The following is an 18,738-nucleotide window of genomic DNA, read 5'->3' as shown; positions in this document are numbered from 1 at the left end:
AGCGCGTATCAGTCTTCAGAAACTGAGACTGGATAAATCCATAGGTGGAGTTAATCTCCCCGACTTTAAAAGATATCAAATAGCCTTCTTAGCTAAACAGGGCTCCTACTGGCTGCCCCCCCGTGAGGTACTCACCGGTGTGGCTAGATATTGAAAAAGCTCTCCTAGACGGAATCCATCCCATATCGATCCTCTCAATGAAAGTGAACCAAATCCCCTGCTCGAAACCCATATTTCTTAACACTAAGCTAGCCTTACTCAAAGTAGACAAATTGCTAGATGCGACAATAAGAAAATCTAGATGGGAATCGATCTGGAGAAACCCTATAATCACATATAAAGATAAACCACTATTTAACCTATCCTGGATTCAAAAGGGAATCCTTTTACCCCACCAACTCTATGATGGCGGTTACCCTCTGTCCTTCGCAGAAATCCAATCAAAATTCGGGATCCATAAGTCTGAGTTCTACAATTTCCTAAATATAAAATCAGCCATTACAAAAGCAGGTTTAGCTCCCTCACCCCCGGCCCTTCCAACATTTCTCGCCACATTAAATAGACTAGGACACCAGGTCTCAAGGTTATATAAATTCCTGAGTCCACTGTCCTCCAGGTTGACTGACAAGTCTACGCAGTTTTGGTCAAAGCTCGCATCATTCACCATCTCTGAACCGGAGTGGTCTTTAACGTGGAGATCCTGCATGAGCCATAAAATAAGCCCTACGTTATCACAAACCAAGTTCTGGCTCATGCACAGAGTCTTCTGGACGCCAGCTCAGCTGTATGCCCACAAACTCTGCCCTGACGCATTTTGCTGGAATTGCAAGCGTGCGGAAGGGGATCTGGACCATCTCATCCTCCAGTGTGACTGCGTCTCAGCCTATTGGGACAGGGTATTTGATTTTATCCACAAAGTATTCAATATAACACCTACTAAGGAACTTCCCTATCTTGTTTTTGGCTTTACTAAGGAAACCCAAATTCCTGAACTGGACAGAGCCCTACTAGATCTTCTCCTCACGGCGGCTGTTAAGGTCGTCCTAAGCAATTGGAAAGACACCAAAAAGGCAAGCTATGCATGCTGGTTGAACTGGGTGATTAACCTCCGAGGGGCAGACAACATTACTCTCCAAAGCACTCCATGGCGAACCTCGCAAAGAAAATTGTGGAACACCTTAGATATCTACTTCAAAACCCATAAACCTCCGTGAACTTACCAACCCTTCGAATTTCAACAGCTCCCGGGGCCCCGGTATAGCACATATACCACATAGAACACGTATTCCATGATCTGAAGTGCTCCGGTGAGTGCTGAGTTGCCATAACGTGGTGCACCACCTTCTCTTCTCTACTCTAGCCTTTTTCTTTCTCTTTTCTGCTTTCTCTCTTCTTCTCCCTATCTTTACCTATCCTCTCTTCCTCTCCTCTTCTTCTCTATCGCCTTAGAAATATAGCTCAATGAGTTGTATCGGGATGGTACAATACATGTTTTGTTCTCTGTGCAATTATGAGCGCACACATTGATACTATGTTCACAGCATCTCTGACCTGATTGTTCTGATATACTGAAAGGTGCCGTCAGGCATTGCAGCGCCGGCCCAACGGGGAGCACGCCCAAGTGATGAAGCATGACACCTCTCTGGGTGTGTGAGGGCACTTCCTCCATTTGGAGATTATTCCAGAGACCTGACCACCACTACTTTCCTTAGCAACTGCACACCCTTACATTTAAACTATTATTATTAGGGAGTAAGTGTGCTGGACCTGTCAAAAAAACTCTTGGTTCCCCTTGTTTCAGGAACCAATTTAAGTCAGCCTTAATATCATCCATATTCAGCATCAGATGCCTCTCCCTCTCAATCGCCTTGCTGGGGATCCTCAAGCCTGCATATAGCCTGATGGTGAAGAACCGGGATATTTAATACCCAGCGGCGCCAGGGGCACGCCCAAAGCCTTCGGGTTCCACCTGTCTTAGAATACAGAGACACGGAAACTTCTTGGTGGCGTCAAAGATCAAATTTATTGGCTGCAGCCAGTAACAGAAGTCCTAGAAATCATCACGGTATGAGTTCTCAGGAGACTGCTCAATTTTACACAGCAAGTCGTCCCTTTTTATGCCAAAAATCACATTCCAGACAAATACCTAATATTTACAAACTGTCCAATCACATGTATTCACACCAAAGGTATCGCATGACAGTAAAACCCACTTTTCAGTTGCCCAGCCCATGATCAATCATCGGTCAAACCCAACATTCTTCTTTAGAAAGGTCGAACGAACCCATAATAAAAAAGGCCACAACCCAATCATAAATAGACCATAAAGAAAGGAGCAGAAACAGGTGAGAGTAGGATAAGGCATATTTGTGTGCAATAAAACTTTACGATGTCCTGTGCTCTGATCCTTAATCTTGATCAGCTAAAGGGCAGGAACTGGTTTAACAAGGTCGGCTTCAGGCAACAGGGTCAGTTCACTCAGGTCAAACAGGAGTCAGCACGAACTGGAGCTACGGTGTACATGTACTTAAAAGACTTGTTCAGCCACAGTCATCGGCCTATGTGAGGGCAACCACAAAATGGCTGCCATACACAAAATGGAACCCAAGGGTTCAGAACGAAATCCCTAAATACGTAGTGAATCCATCAGTCTAGCATGACGAAAACACTCATACTTGCCGCACTAACTAGTTACGGTTCGCTAATATCAAATTCATAACGAAACCATGACCTTTATGGAACGGGTTCAGAATTCACGGAACCTCAGACCCTCCTTTTGCCCTTACATAGGCAATAACCTAAACTTGCGTCAATCTGAATCCAGGTCTATATTCATCAGATCATCAAGATGTTGCTGGAGCATAATCCTATTACTTAGTACCTCTCTTGGGACAGGTCTCCTTGCACACGTAGTAGCACAGAGGCCACATATAGCAGGAGCGCACTGCACACAAAGACAGAACAGGAAAAGAATCGCTAAAGCCATCCCAATGATCATCAGAATCTTCCATCCCCAGGTCGATAACAGTTCCCAAAACCATCCAATCAACGACCAAACTCCTTTATCCACATTTATACACTCAGAGATCTTATGTAACTTAGAAATGGCCTGGTATACTGTAGGAGCATTGTCTGGTATGAAAACTCAGCAACTCGATTGGATCACTTTACATACCCCACCTCGATCTGCAAGTATGACGTCTAAAACCATTTGATTCTGTAACGTCATAAGGCGATCCGCTTGAAGCTCAGCGGTCAGATTACTAAGGGCACCAGCAGTTTCATTTATGGTGGATTCAACCCCTCTTGTCAATTGCCGTATATTTCTACTGTTTGCCATAGGTCCCCAAAACGGTAGGAAACCCTTGAATAAGTCTCCCACTTCTTGTCCCGTAGTATCTTCCTCACTGAAGACACCCCTAACAACTCTCGTTCTGTGGTAATCTACAGCAGCAGTATACGTAGGAGGCAACAAATATGCAACATAACATGTTCCCGAAAAATCAGGGGGCAACCATGTATATGCTCTATCATAGCAGACAAAATACGTGCCCTTAGCTGCTAAAACCGGTGGGGAAGTTTGGGACGCAAAGACATACGTCTGAGTACAAACACTCTTCCCTAACTGATCTCTCGGATTCTTGCCTTTCCCTTGCAGACAAAAATGACCACGATGGGGTACAATCCAAATCGGAGGTGACCTTTTTCGTCTCTGCTTCTCACCCAGACTAATACGATATCCGGTTGCATTCTAACCAACATATGCCATTAACTCATCTCTGGGAATAGTTCTATAAGTATCGATCTCTCTACTCATGTTTAAAACTCCTTTCACCAAAGCTTGGTTACTCGTGTTCTCTCTTCCAAAACGCGGAGGATAAACCTCAAGGGCATAAAGGAACATAGTCTGAAAAGCCCACAAAGACCCGTTCTGACTAAACGGTAAAATCAAATAGGGAACACCTCTATCCGTAGTATGCGGCATAAGACCACACACCCAGCAATTAGTGATGTTCACTACCAACTGATGTTGATGCAATAACTGTATGAATTAGTTATTTACAAATTCTGACCTTCTAATCTGTTCGTGTTCAGGTAAAGTATGAAAAGAATGCAAAGAAGTAGTAGCAGGTAAAGTCGTAGGTTGGAAAATGGGTGCAGAAATCAGGTGAAGAGAAAATACAAACCAACCCACCAAAGCTAACGTAATGCTAAAAAACATAAAAAGACATGTGATCAGAAAACATTTGCTATGCATAATTTTACACAGTTTCTTCTTAAAGTTCATTTTTTCAACGGCTCTCTCAATCTCAAAAAACTCCATCCTCTAACCGATGCTGTTCACGGCGGTTGGTTTTCTTCTGCTAAGGAATGCTTCTGTCAGCCCAGGGAACTCCCTTAGACCAACCAGAACCGTCGACCTTGCGTCTTCGGCTTGCACTCTCTAGTCTTTACACCGCAACCCTGCAGCTGAACCCGGATGGTGGTTCACAAAAATGTACCAAAAAAGTTTCTTGGCTGAGAGAGTTCAGTTCCAAAAATCAAAAAAAGGAATTCATTTATTTTATTAGTCCATTGTTTCTAGGACGTAGATTATAACGCTCTTTTCCAAGCCTCGTTTGAGGCTGAAACAACAGTTCAGGTTCAGTAGTGTCTAATCTTTGAGACACAGGCACAGCTTCTTGAAGGACATCGTCATCTTCTTTCTCGGAGCCTCTGCACACCAACTCAACGTCGCTAAACGGTGCAAACTTCGGCACCCTTTCAGTCTCTGAATCTGCAATACCTTCACGAACCCACTGGTCGTACGGCAGAGGCAATGGCGCCCTCTTACAATGTACGCCGTGGATCCAGTTTTTCTTCCCGAAAACCTTTACTGAAGTCCTCGTAGATAGCAGGACTTGGTACGGTCCATTCCAGCGGGGCTGATCATTCTTAGTCCGCTGAAAATTTTTCACCAGGACCCAGTCACCGGATTGAGGATGTCACCTGGGTCCGCAGAAGCTGGCGGCAATTTATCATGAACCTGTTGATGTAAGACACGCAATTTATTCGTCAAGTCACACAAGTAGTCCACTAGCATAGGGTATTCGATATCACTAAACTTCGTTGGCCTCGGCACTCCCCAAACGTTTGCCGGACGGCCAAAGACAATCTCATACGGACTAAGGTCTATCCAGGAATGTACTGTAGTTCTAGTCGACAAAAGTGCCAATGGTAAAGCATCAGGCCATTGAAGACCAGTGCTCGCTTGAATCTTAGCCAGCTTTAACTTTAACGTGCCATTATAGCACTCAACTAAACCAGCTGATTGGGGATGATTCGCAGCGTGGAATTTCTGGTGAATTCCAAACCCTTCACACACTCTCTTCATCGCCTTCCCCACGAATTCACTTCCGTTATCACTTCATACCATCCTTGGCAACCCAAACCTAGGGAAATATTCTTTGACCAGGACTTTAGCAGTAGACGAGGCAGTATTATCTTTTAGGGGGTATGCTTCTACCCATCTAGAAAAGGCGCAAACAACTACAAGGACATACTTTAAATTATTGCACCTTTCCATGTGGATGAAATCCAATTGCAAAAGCTCGAACGGATACGTCGGAGGAGCAAAGTGACAAGCTGGAGTTGGGGTTCCCTTGCCAGGATTATACATTAAACACACCATGCAATTCTTGACCACATTCTCCGCACACTTGGGAATTCCAGCATTCTGCCATACTGGAGCCAACAACTTACAAATCCCTTTCACACTGATGTGAGACAAACCATGTGCCATAGTAACCACTGCAAGCACGTACGCATCTGGCAACATCCATTTTTGGTGTTCTGACAATTCAACCCATCAACCAGTCGAATTCAATCTACGCGTAGTTTCTCTCCAAACATTCTTCTCACTTTCAGTAGCTTCAGCCTGTATCGATTTCACACTCTCAATCGTATCTTCGCACATTCCAACATCACCAATCCATCTCGCAGGGCCTGCCACATACATTCGACTCATCAGATTTCTTGCTCTGTCTTTCGCAACTTCATTCGCAAATGCATTACCACGGCCAACATCATCCGTAACTTTCCGATGAGCACTACACTTCACAATCGCAATTTGCTTCGGCAAAGTAAGTGAATCGAGAAGCTCATTCACCAACTGTCCATGCTGAATCTTAGTCCCATGGGATGTCAAGAATCCCCTTTCTTTCCACAAGCGTCCAAAACTATGAGCAACACCAAACGCGTACTGGCTATCGGTATACACATTCACTCTCTTTCCTTCAGACAAAACACACGCTCTCGTTAATGCAATCAATTCCGCTGCTTGTGCTGAATTATAGCTCACTCGTGCAGTCTCAACAACTGTGCTTAATGTCGTCACGGCATATCCTGCAGTCGTGTCACCATTCGGAAGCTTGTAGAATGAACCATCAACCCATAACGTACCATCAGGATCCGGAAGAGGAGAATCTTTTAAATTGATCCTATCCTTCGTCTCCTCTTCCGTCCTCAGAAAACAATCGTGCTGTTCCTGACCATCTGTATCCACAGACGTCGGCAACAATGTTGCTGGATTTAATACATTGCATCGCTTAATATGCATATGACTAGCCAAAAGTGTCAACTCATAACCCGACAACCTTGCACTAGTAAGGTGTTGAGTTTTTGTCCGATTTAATAAAGTATCCACTGCATGTGGAACCATCACAATCAACGTATTATCCATCACCAGTCCAGCAGACTGTCCGATAGAAACAGCCGCTGCCTCTGTAGCTCTCAAGCAACTCGGCAACGCTCTAGCTACCGGATCTAAAGTTGACGAGAAATACGCACATGGACGCTGCTTATCACCGAATTGTTGAGTCAAAACTGACAATGCACAACCCTCTCTCTCGTGGACATAGAGTGTAAAAGGCTTACTGTAGTCGGAAGTACCTAACACAGGAGCAGAACACAATGCATCACGCAACTCAGAAAAACTTTTCTGACAATCGTCAGACCACGGAAGAGGATTCGGTGTATCTTTACAAGTCAAAGCCAACAGAGGTTTCGCCAATAGAGAGAAATTTGGAATCCACTGTCTACAATACGACGTGATACCCAAGAAAGCACGCACTTCTCTCTGTGTGCTTGGTACAGTCATTTGCGCAATCGCTTGAATTCGTTCTGGGGTCAACCTTCTTCCCTCCTTTGACAAGAGATGACCTAAGTAGGTCACTTCTTGGCGACAATACTGCAACTTAGAAGGTGACACTTTATGATGCAAGTCCGACAGATGTCGCAACAAAGAAAGAGTAGCTTCTTTACAAGTTTTCTCATCATCAGCGGCCACTAACAGATCATCCACATACTGAATAAGAGCAGCACCAGCAGGCAACACAAGAGTATCAAGCTGAGTCTTCAAAGCCTGGCTATAAATAGAAGGACTTTCGCAATAGCCTTGGGGAGCTCTCTTAAACCGGAAGCTCGGCCTCCTAAAGAGAAGCCAAAAATATCTCTACTTTCCTCGGCAATTGGAATGCTGAAGAAAGCATTCTTCAGATCTATAACCGAAAACCAGGCAGCTGAAGCAGGAATCAAAGTCAACAAAGCAGTAATATCCGGAACAACTGGAAACTGTGGCACAACAATCTTGTTAACCTCTCTAAGATCGATCACAAACCTGTAAACAGGTGGCTGAGAAGAGTCAGTGCGTTTCAGGACAGGCAAAACAGGACTGTTACACACATTACCTCTCGTTTCTTCAATCACATCTTTCTCAATCAAATCACAGATGATCGCTAAAAGTGCTCTTTCACCATCGCTAGAAATCCGATATTGGGGAATACGCGGCATTTTAACATTCGCTTTAAGCGTTACAACATAAGGTGGAATCTCCAAAAGACCCACATCATTAGGACCAGTAGCCCAAAGAGTATCAGGGAGAGAACGCAATTCCGGTGGAAGCCGATCTTTAGACAAATACATCGGAGAGATCACTTTCTTACCCAATGTAAGCTGTACTCCTGCAGGAGAACAACGTAATGTTGCATGCAACCTTTTCAACAAATCCAAACCCAACAAATTCTCACCACAACCTGTCGTTAAAATGAGAGGTGCTTCCAACTCACAAGGCCTTATAGAAAGAGACAAGGGGCTAGAAACTGGGTTACGAACTGGGGTGCCAGCGAATCCTACTGAAACATTAGTTAAGCCAGACAAAGGTGCGCCAGGGAGTTTAGAGTGCATGATAGAACTCTTTGCTGCACCAGTATCCAAAAGAAAAGGCTCTACCACACCCGATGTGGCTACTGCAACATAAGGCCCACTATGATCTACTGGAACCGAGACTACTCCCTCTCTTTGTCCATGGCTGTCCTAGCAATCATTATAATCAGCATTCTCACTCTCAACATAATAGTCATCAGCATAGTACTGAGTCGACTGACCAGATGCAATTTTCTGTTGATCAAAACAATTCATAGAATTCTGTGGGGGAAAGGAACGTTCGTTCTGAGGAAACGCACCACGTCCTCTACCCCTAGACACTTGCTGAAAACCACCACGGCCTCTCGGGGCCGTCATACCACCCGCGCGCTGTCGCAACACAGGGCACTCATTTTTATAATGACCTTCCTCCCTACAATACGCACACTGATTCAAACCCAAGGGGGGTCTTGGAGGAAAATACCCAGCGTTCTGTGGCGGTCTCTGAAATGGGGGAGGTTGCTGAAACTGTGGGAGTTGCTGTGACTCTTGCTGATTCAAGAGAGGCGGATACACCTGCTGCAAAAGAACCTTTGTCTTTAAGTCTTTGGTCTTTTTCTCTACTCTTTCTTTCTCGTCCTTGTCCCTATTCTCGTAGTACTGTGCAGTCGCTAATATCTGGGCCGACGATGAAACAGCCCGAGAACTTTCAGAATCTTTCAACTTATTAGAAAGTTCAGGGAGCAAATTAAAGACAAATTTGTCCACAAATAATCTTTGCCCACCTTCCGTACTCATATCCTGACCACTATGATCTATATATGTTTCTTCAAATCTAGTGAAGAAATCAGACACACTCTCATCTTTCTTCTGCTTGCATGCTGCTAACTTGTCCCAATTTACTCGTAACGCTGGCATCATTGTTTTCATTAAATTAATACTTCTACCTGGCAATTCCGTAACCAAAGGTTCAGGTTTAGCACCTCCCTGTTGTCTACCATCCGCAGCAATAATATTTGCCCAAGCATCTCCTAATTCTACCGCATGATTCTCATGACGAATCTTTGCCCATAGAGGTTGAGGTACTACATTACCCAACAGCATATCTATGTCTGCCAAATTCATGATGCATGCATCAACTGTCTGGGACAATTCTTTGTAATAGCCAGCAGGATTCTTACGGGGATCAGGTAAGGTCTGCTTAAGAGCCAAGACCTCTGCTCTCTTCCAAGGGACACGTACCCATACTCGCTGAAAATGAGGCAGAATAGCTGGATTAGCGTTTGGGTCCCCTTCCTTACAAACTGGGGGAACTTCTCTCATGGGATACTGTCTCGCTTTTCTCCTAACAGAGGAATCAGGTTTTTGCAATGTCTGAGGCGGAAGGCTAGATCTAAAAGCCAGTATCCTCTCTACGGCATCTGTAATATCAGATTCCACTATCATCCCTTTAGCAAAATCCGACTGAACATCAAGTAGTTCCTGCGGGATCAAACCCAAATCAATATCTTCCCATTCCTGACGCAGAAACATACACATCATATTAAAAACATACCTCTGCTTAGGCGGTTTCCACTGAAAGAAAACATCCATAACCGCTGGCAAACTATACCTTGAGGCATTCATAATCCATTTACGAGCTAACAAATCCAATACAGCCCGTTCCTCGGAACCAGGAAGCTGACTACGACTCTGCTTACGTTCCGAAACAGGGGTCATATTCAGTGACCCAAACAATGGAGACAATAAACTAGAAGCAGTTTCTGTCATTCGTTTTCGAACAGAAGGAGGAGAAGCAGTCATAAGAACAGGAGAATAAGTGTTTTGGGGCAAAGAAGGTGTAGGAATAAGAACAGTAGGAGTCTCAGATGCAGAAGCGGAAGGCAAAGAAGTTTGAGGCAAAGCTGATAGCAAAGCTGGCAACCCTAGAGCGGGTTTCGCAGGAGGAGGTAAAACCACCTGTGGAGTACCAGGTGCCTGAGCAACAGCAGGAGGTTGAACAACAAAGGGTTGAACAACTGGGGGTTGCGGAGGTGCCGTAGCACTCTGTGCATAAGGGGGTGGTAATCTCAACAAATGTGACATCAAAGGATCCTTCTCAGGGTCCTTCGTTGCATTCTCAAGAAGAGATGGCAAAGCTGGATAACATTTATCAATAGCCATATTATGTTGCCTATCTGACACCTCAATTGCTTTATCTTCTTAGTTTTCTTTAAACTGCCTAGCAGCTTGCATTATTGATACATCCTTTTCTCTTTTTTATCTCTTTTAGCTTGTTTAATTTCTCGTTGTCTAGCTTCTTTACGCCAAAGGCGAAAGGAGTCAAACATTGCCGGCCGGGCTTTCTTCCTAAATAATTTAGTTTCTAAATTGTCTAATATCTCTGTATTAAAGTTACCATGTTGGGGCCATTGTAAGACACCATCTTTTCTAGTGTAGTGGACCCATACTTCATTGAACGTAATGGGGCCCACACCGTGTTTAGAATAGAGCTCATAAGTCGGAGTTCCAACCGGAGGTATCGGACACGAATCCTCCAATCGGGAATCCCTGTTGCAACCACAACCAAACCAAGTACCAAATTTGCTACGATTAGGCATCTTCGCTCACCAATCGAGCCTCAAACTTCAAGGGATTATCTCTACCGATACACTCGTAAATATACAAGACCCTCGGCTTTGGAAATTGCAATTTTCAAATCAAAACTAAGGACCAAACAAACTAAGAACCAAAGGACCAAAAACTAAGGACTGGGAGCGACCCACTTATACTTAACTGAGGTAATCAGTCACGCCACCAGAAGACCCGTCTATCGTCTCGCCGTACAAAGCATCACAAATGGGTCCGAGACAGGGCGACAGTCAGGGCAGCAGTCCTTCGTAGCCGTCAGGAAAGCGGGAAGCCTCGCAGAAAAGACCTTCAGTCCACATTCGACATGCCGGGGTCGATGAAGTGGTGGCCGTCCTCCAGAATTTCCTCACGAAGCTCCTCACGATCTTCAGGCTTGGACCGGTACCGCTGAAGTCGCCCCATGTTGGGCGCCAACTGAAGAACCGGGTTATTTAATACCCAGCGGCGCCAGGGGCATGCCCAAAGTCTTCGGGTTCCACCTGTCTTAGAATTCAGAGACACGGAAACTTCTTGGTGGCGTCAAAGATCAAATTTATTGGCTGCAGCCAGTAACAGAAGTCCTAGAAATCATCACGGTATGAGTTCTCAGGAGACTGCTCAATGTTACACAGTAAGTCGTCCCTTTTTATGCCAAAAATCACATTCCAGACAAATACCCAATATTTACAAACTGTCCAATCACATGTATTCACACCAAAGGTATCGCATTAGAGTAAAACCCACTTTTCAGTTGCCCAGCCCATGATCAATCATCGGTCAAACCCAACATTCTTCCTTAGACAGGTCGAACGAACCCATAATAAAAAAGGCCACAACCCAATCATAAATAGACCACAAAGAAAGGAGCAGAAACAGGTGAGAGTAGGATAAGGCATATTTGTGTGCAATAAAACTTTACGATGTCCTGTGCTCTGATCCTTAATCTTGATCAGCTAAAGGGCAGGAACTGGTTTAACAAGGTCGGCTTCAGGCAACAGGGTCAGTTCACTCAGGTCAAACAGGAGTCAGCACGAACTGGAGCTAAGGTGTACATGTACTTAAAAGACTTGTTCAGCCACAGTCATCGGTCTATGTGAGGGCAACCACAAAATGGCTGCCATACACAAAATGGAACCCAAGGGTTCAGAACGAAATCCCTAAATACGTAGTGAATCCATCAGTCTAACATGACGAAAACACTCATACTTGCCGCACTAACTAGTTACGGTTAGCTAATATCAAATTCATAACGAAACCATGACCTTTATGAAACGGGTTCAGAATTCACGGAACCTCAATGGTGCCAGGCTGCTTTGGCACAACCACTAGTGTAGACACCCAGGGAGCGGTCTCTGAAACTTTCTCAACAACTCTTTGTTCCTCTAGTTTTTGGAATGCTTTCTCCACCAGAGGGTAGCAATGGAAAGGCACTTGCCTAAGCCAAAGTGCAGTTAGTTGTATTGTATGGTCAATGTGTAGACGTGTGGTACGCTAGCCCATGAAATAGCAGATGAAACTACTTCAGAATCTCGTCTGCTTGGGAATTGTGTACTGGCCTAGTGAGGAAACCTAGGCTCAAGTCCTCTGCACCGTGACACCCAATGAGGGTGCACTCACCCTCCCTTGTGACTAGGAACTGGACCTTCTCCTGGGTCTTCTTGTTAGTGGCTACAACCTCTATCACCTCTGCCAGAGGGAGAGGCTTCCTGCCACCATATGCATAGACATTTGTATTGGTGCATTGGTGGGGTGGCCTAGGCATGATTGCCAGGTATTGGCGTTCATTCATAATGTTCACAAAGCCCCTTGTGTCAATAAGGGCTTGCATTGTCTTTTCTTCCACCGTGAAGGTGCACAAGGGAGGAGGTTGCCTTCTGCTGCCATACGACCCTGCTTAGGAGATCATGAATACATCGTCTTCCCTGCTGTCGACCTTGTCTTCCAAAAGCTGATGGCCATCGGTCACCGCGGTCAGGTCAGTAGTCATCAAGGGTCAGCTGTGATAATGTGGACATGAGGCATGGGCACGCCTGTGATCGTCACCCCTTTTCAAGGCCCTGGAATTTCCAGCAAAGAGGTTCTGCTTTTCACATCAGCAGTATGCCGTTCCTTGTGCTGGGCAGCTTTTTGGCATGTGGAACTCTAGTCTGCAGTTGCAGCAATATCCTTGAGGAGGTGTTGTGATGGTGTCGGCTGATTCTAGGGTGACTACATGTACACAACATTGACTGCCACGATTTTGATGCTGCCAGGCCTGGTCGGGCCGTGGTGGCAGGCCCCTTTCCTAAGGCTAGTTCCATCGCATCAACAGGGCTGTTGGAGAGGTTGTGAGGGTTCTAGCTCGATGCCTGGTTGGCATAAAATGAGGCGATGCAAAACAGACAAGCAAAACCCTTGAATCAGTTGTGCTCTCACCTCTTCATCAGGTTGTCCCTATTGCAAGTGCTTGCTAGGGCCCTGAGCTGCGCATGGAATCAGTTGATAGTTTCGTCTTCAGATTGTTGGGCTTGATGGAGCTTTAACCGCTTATAGTCTGGGTTCAGTTGCAAGTTGAAATGGGCATTAAGTGAAGCCACCACTGCCTTGTAGCTAGCATCCTCTCCTTTTCCTTTGAGATTCTCAAACAGCCCGGGCTTCGGTACACGACGGGGGCAGGGGTCTGAATCCATTTCAGCCCAATGGGCGTTGTGCACCTGGACTGACAGATAGTGGGCCCTGCACCACCATAAAGGGACGCATCCCTTCTGGTTAGGGCAATTGAGCCAATACATAATTTCTACTTTCTTTGCACATAAATGAAATTAAATGAAAAGTATTTATTAAGCGCAAACTTTTGCCTGGAGGCGTCTCGGCGCTGGAGAACCAGACAAGGGGTGAAACTTTTTTTTTTTATTGGTATTTTCAAACAATGTCATATACAAACAACATGCCAGTTGCTAATCAATACATCTAGGTCTGTACATCCACGTATGTCAATTATTACAGTTAGTGATTCAGACGTGCATCATTCTCCACCAAGTATGTGCTGGTGATGGGTAGCCGCGCCATCACAAGGCATTTTAGAACAGTAGATTAAAAAATTGAGGTCCAACTCATCTCATACATCCTGTCTGATTGTTCCCATTAGACATGTTACATTTATCCATGGCACCCATTGTGCAACAACCCTCGTCCCACATAGCTCAATACTCTACGGACCTCGCTGTACTTTTCAAAGTAGTCTCTGTTATCTGCTATTCTTCTCCACCCTCCCCCTACTGCTCCCGAGCCCATAGCACAAATGGATCCCATATATCTTTAGGTCTGGACGCTGATGGCATTAATTCCCAAAAAGTGGTTAATTGCGAATGCACGAATGTTACGTCTCGCAGCCATTCTTTTATACTGGGAGTCCCTTTCCTCCCCCAATGTTTGAACACACAGCGTTTAGCGAACAAAAGCAGCATAGCATGCAGCTTCCGAATCTTGACTGGTGAATCTTTTACATAACCCAACAGACCCTGTAAGGGGTCCGGGACGTCTTGTGTGCCTATTATCTTGTGTATTGTTGTGAATATGTTGGCCCAGACAAGAGGTGAAACTTAAACCACTTTTTAGCTTGAAACAAAAAGCCAAGTTTTGAGGGATATCTAGAAAACTTGTAAAGGGGATGTTTTGAATTCCAAAAGCAAGGAATTCCAGAGCAGAGTAGTGGATCTGAAAAATCTTTTCCCATTCCATGTGGTTTTTCTGAAGGGAGCAACTACAAGACTCTTAGCCATGCTTGAGTGAAGAGACCTGCTAGGAGCGTACCAAACTCAGATGTTTTCTGAAGTAGGCAGGTCCATGCCCATAAAGGGTCCTGTATGCTGTGCATAGAGATTTGAAAATGATACACTGTTTTACTGGAAGCCAGTAGTGAGTTAATGGCTCCCATTGCTGATTCAAATCTATGCACTTTTAGAAGAAAGCGTGCTGATGCGTTCTGCAGAGTTTGAAGCTTTTTTAACAGCTCAACCGAGCTACTGAGGTAAAGACTATTACAATAGTCAAATCTTGTCAGCACTAATAAAATGACCACCGTTTTCAAGAGTTAAAAGGCAGATATTTCGCAATTTTATAAATCAGTCTCAGAGATCCAAAAGAGGCCGAAGTGACCTTGGTGATTTGATCCTTGAGCTTCACTTCATTATCCATCATTATCCCTAGATGTTTCACCTTTGATACCGGAGTAGGAAGTGGACCCAGATCAACACCATGTGTGTGTCCAGAACGAGGGCCTATTTCCAAATAGGATAACCTCCGATTTGAATGAATTTAGTTTTAGACTGTGGGTTTCCCGTCCATTAATTAACTTCCACCATGCATTCCCTGAAGGAGTCACCGGTATTACTAGCATTTTTAGCCAATGACACACCAGTCTGTGTGTCATCTGCATAGGATGCCAGAGACAGTGAAAAGGACCTAATGAGTTTGGCAAGTGGAGTGCAATAAAGATTGAATAAAGTAGGGCTCAGAGGTGAACCTTGTGGAACTCCACAAGGCAGAATGTAGGATTTAGAGGACAAATCTGTTCCATATTTTATTATGATAACAAATATTCTTTGCTGGACAACATGCTATGTTTATTGGAGTTAGTCAAGCTTTACAAATCCCTATAACATAACATAACATGGCTTAACATAACAACATAACAGAACATAACATTAGTACCTCATGGTTGTAATGTAATCTGGCTTCCAACCCGTTACACTTTCATAAATAAACCTTCAACGTTCATGGGCATGAAGCAATAAATGTGTTCCGCACTGTCTGCCCCATTCTGTCTCCTTGGTCCTACACGGATTCATGACGTTTTCATATTTGGATGCCACAAACTGATCGAAATAAGGCTTCTCCCTTCCACTTCAGATTACTGCTTCCAACACAAAGTAGAAATTACGACTATACTTTGTATTCCCGCGGTTTCATACTATTTGTATTTAATGTAAAAAAAAGTATTTTTCTTCTCTTGGGGACGTTGTTGTGAAGTTGCTGCTTTAAATAATTAGCATACCGCTCGTAGGGTTCAATTAAGTATTCTTTATTTACTTTACAAGCTCAATGCGAGGAGCGCCGGCCGGCGCTGCCGTTAATCTCCTTCCCTCAGCGCGCACAGGCAATGCGCGCGCAGCCGGCCAACAAGGCCGCCGCACGTCACGTCTGCGTGACGTGCAACAACTAGAATGTGCACTCTACATATCTCCCCTTTTTACCAAACTTTTCTGAGTCACTTACAGTCCAGTGTCCAATTCGAAATCTCGAAATCTGGAGGGCCTTACCACCTGCCTTCCACTTCTTGTAACCCTAACCGGGTTCTCCATAGTCTCTTGGCTCCGCGCCTCTTGGCCTTCTGCTCCTTCACTCACAGCTCCATCTTCAATCATGCTTCTCTCAAACCTGTCCCTTTCCGTATCTCGACTTCCGTTCTCTTCTTCCCCTTCATTCTCCATTTCGGTTCTTACTCCACCTTGCTGTTCACCGGCTTCTTGTCTCTTCTCCACGTTCGAACCTTCCATGTCTTCCCATTCAGTTCCATGTTGCTCCCAGCCCAAAACCTTATTGCACCTAGCCATCCGGTCCTGGGACCACACGTTCCCATCACTCAGCAAGGCAGCCCGATCATACACCTCCACGACTTGCATCGGCTTGCTGTACTTGCTGTCTCCCTTCTTCTGTAGGGTGGCCAACTTTACTCTCACCCACTCTCCTTTCTCCAATCCTGTACTTTTAACATTCCTTCGTTTGTTGTAGTGATTACTGTAAATTGTCTGAGCTCTCTCCAGGTTGGCCCGCACCACTGCAGGGGACCATTCGCTGGTGACGACCTTTTCCTTCCAAATCCTGTTGTCATGGGTGAATGGTTCACGTCCCCTCAATATTTGGAATGGGCTGTACCCCGTGCCAGTGGGGGTTATTCTGTAGGCCCACACCATGTTCTCTAACGCCTTTTCCCAACTCTGTCCACTGGATATGGCGGCTTGTACAGCTCCCATCACTACTCCGTTAAATCTCTCCACTAAGCCGTTACCGGCCGGATGGTAGATCGCCGTGTGTTTGATGGTGATGCCATTTCTTTGCATGAACTTGTTCCACCTTTCCGACGTGAACTGGGGCCCATTGTCACTCAAGATCGATTTGGGTATTCCTTCCCTGGTGAAGGTCTCTGACAGAAACTTTATGATGTTTTCTGTGTCCATGGACTCATCTATTCTCACCTCCGGCCACTTTGAATATCGATCCATGAGTACGCACACGTATTTCTGTGTGCCGTGGTCATCTAGGACAGGTCCCAAAATGTCTATCGATAGTTCTTCCCATGGATTTGAAGGAGGGTCAAACTTCCCTATTGCTGGTCTCAAGGGTTTCAAGGTCTTATCTGCCCGTTGACATTGTGGACATTCCCTGACATGCCTTTCAGCCCTTATGTCCATGCCTGGCCACCAGTAGTTTTGTTTTGCTCTTGCTTTCAGTTTCCCTATGCCAAGGTGTCCCTCGTGTAGCAAGTCCAAAAGTTTCGAGGTGAGGTTCCTGGGGGGAATCACCTTATCTCCTCTGTAGATGAATACCCCCTTGTCCCCTACTGACAGTTCTTCTCGCACTTCGAAGTACGGCTTGAGGCTCGCCCTCACGTTCCTTTTCTCAGGCCATCCTTGGACAATGTTCTCCTTTACTTCCTTCATGTCCGTATCTTCCTCATAGGACTCTGTCCATTCTTGTAAACTTATCAACTTTTCTTGGTCTTCTATAAGAGCTACCAACTCCCCCATGCTTGCAGGGTCTTCCTCTCCAGGCTCCATGGCGGCAGCCCTGCTCAGGTAATCCGCTACTCGGTTCCGGTTCCCGGAAATGTACTCCACGTCATACCTAAACTCGAGTAGCTTCAATGACATCTTGGATATTCTGGGAGTGGCACTGGCATGTCCACTCGAGGTCAGCACCTTCACCAATGGCTTGTGATCTGTTTTGAGTAGAAAACGTGTTCCCCACAGAAATTGCCGGAATCTCGCCATGGCCCACACGACCGCCAGCATCTCCTTCTCAATCACGCTGTATTTGCTCTCTGTATCCGTCAGTGCCCTGGATGCAAAACTAATTGTCTCCATTTCTCCTCTTCCTCTGTCTTGCATGAGCACAGCGCCCAGGCCCTTGTCGCTGGCATCCGTTGTCAGTACGGTGGTGCCTTGTGGGTCGTAGCCCTTGAGAGGAACAGCTCCTATGACATCCTTTTTGATTGTTTCAAACTCAGCTTGAGCTTCCGGTGTCCACTGGAACACAGTGCTTTCCCTGGTCAGCAGCCTCATGTTGTGGGTCTTTGAGGCGAAGTGGACCACAAACTTGCTGTAGTACTCTGCCATCCCCAAGAACGATCTGACTTCTTCCTTGCTTCTGGGTGGCGGAGCATCAGCGATGGCTTTTACATTTTCCAACTTGGGTGTAACGCCCTGTTGTCCGATCTCGTGTCCTAGGTACGTTACCGACTGTAAGCCCAACCGACACTTCGTCCACTCCGCTGTGAGACCTTTGGTTTCTAGCGTCTGTAGCACGTGCCCCAGCTTCTGATCATGATCATGCCTGTCTCGCTCCATCACCAGGATGTCGTCCTGGAAATACTGGACGTCCTTGCAGTCTCTGAATAGTTGGTGCATCATCTTCTGGAAAACTGCAGCCGCCGAGGCCAGCCCGAACGGCATGCGACAAAACTGGTAACAACCAAACGGGGTGATGAAGGACGTGAGGCTTTTGCTATCCGGGTGAAGTGCTATTTGGTGATAGGCCGATGTCAAGTCGATGGTGGAGTACCACCTCACTCCTCTGGTCTTGGCCAACATTTCTTCAATTCTGGGGAGGGGGAACTTCTCCACCACGATATTTTTATTCAGTTCTCTCAGGTCCACGCAGAGCCGGACCTTTCCATTGGGCTTCATC

Source organism: Lissotriton helveticus, chromosome 1_1 (assembly GCF_964261635.1).
Source record: "Lissotriton helveticus chromosome 1_1, aLisHel1.1, whole genome shotgun sequence".
In the NCBI taxonomy this organism is placed as follows: domain Eukaryota; kingdom Metazoa; phylum Chordata; class Amphibia; order Caudata; family Salamandridae; genus Lissotriton; species Lissotriton helveticus.
This window is presented reverse-complemented; position numbering follows the sequence as displayed.